The sequence below is a fragment of the Entamoeba invadens genome (genome assembly GCF_000330505.1).
Source record: "Entamoeba invadens IP1 unplaced genomic scaffold scaff_1105074725507, whole genome shotgun sequence".
Classification (NCBI taxonomy): Eukaryota; Evosea; order Mastigamoebida; family Endamoebidae; genus Entamoeba; species Entamoeba invadens.
In genome coordinates this window covers 1-1,341 of record NW_004191677.1, presented here as the reverse complement: position 1 = coordinate 1,341, position 1,341 = coordinate 1, and positions in this window count along the sequence as shown.

Genomic DNA, 1,341 nt, shown 5'->3' with positions numbered 1-1,341 from the left:
ACGCTTCAACGTGTTAAAAAGAGTGGAAATAAATAGATATAATACAAATAAAATAACCCAAAAAGCCGAAATTTTTTACATACAAAAAACACTTTTTTGATCAAATTGATAAAAAAGTTATTTATTATTACTTTTTTCCACTAAAACCTTAACTAGCTTTTTAGCAGATTAATTTGAATAGCCCTGTTTATAGATTGAATTTTGATTTTAAGATCATAAATAACGACAATAATAAAACAAAAACAACGAGAATTGAAATTCTCATAATTTATATTTTAATAACATTTTAATATTATTTTAGTAAATAAAAATACAAAATCATCTTTTATTAAATATTTTATAACAAAGAAATTGATCTATTATCATAATTAAAATTTATTATTTATCATGGTTTTTATTTGTGTTTCTTTTCATAGATTTTTTTTGTAAAATTATATAAAAATTAATATTATACTAACACAAAAAAGTAAACAATATGTTAATTATTAATAATAAAAGCTGCATATAAAAAATGATTAGGGTGAGCAACCGTTGACAAAATATTTGCTGTTTGCCCGTTTTTTAACACAAAAACATACTTTGCTTTAATTGTTTAATTTTTACAACTAATCGCGATCTACAAAATTCCGAGATCTAAGATGTTATTTAAAAATCTGCAATAACAATTAAAGAATCAAAGCTAAAAAAACGAACCAAAAAAATAATATTATTTTTGTAATAATGCATTTTAGTTTTATAAATTATTTTTTTACTTTAAATTTTTAATTCCAAAATTATTTAGCATTTTAATTAAAAATCTAATATTTGCGCAATTTGACCATTACGAATAAATGATATCATTTCAATATTTCAACAACTTCATATAATTGTTATATTGACTTTATATTATGACAACAACAATACTTTTCATTATTGTTGACATTTAAAAACAAAAGAAAACAAGCAAAAATATAAGTAAAATCTATTTTTTGTATAACAGTACTTGTTAAACTACAACAAAATTACAAATTAAGTTAAAAAGATGTTTAATTAAGTTAAATGATATTGTTTTTTGACTTTTGTTTTATAATTTTATATACAAATATTTAGTTTGATCATTCACGTGATATAATAAGTTGTTTGACAACTTTTTTGCATTTTTTATAATTTTTCAAAAAATGTTTTCAATGATATTAATAAACGTTTTATAGTTGAAGTGATAACCACATAAACATGTTTAATTTTTTTATTTACATTATTATACAATGTTATCGATAGCAAATAAACAACACCAAATTTCTTTACCAAATAATAATTATCAAATTTTATATAATTTTCTTGTTTTTTATTTATTGTTTTTTG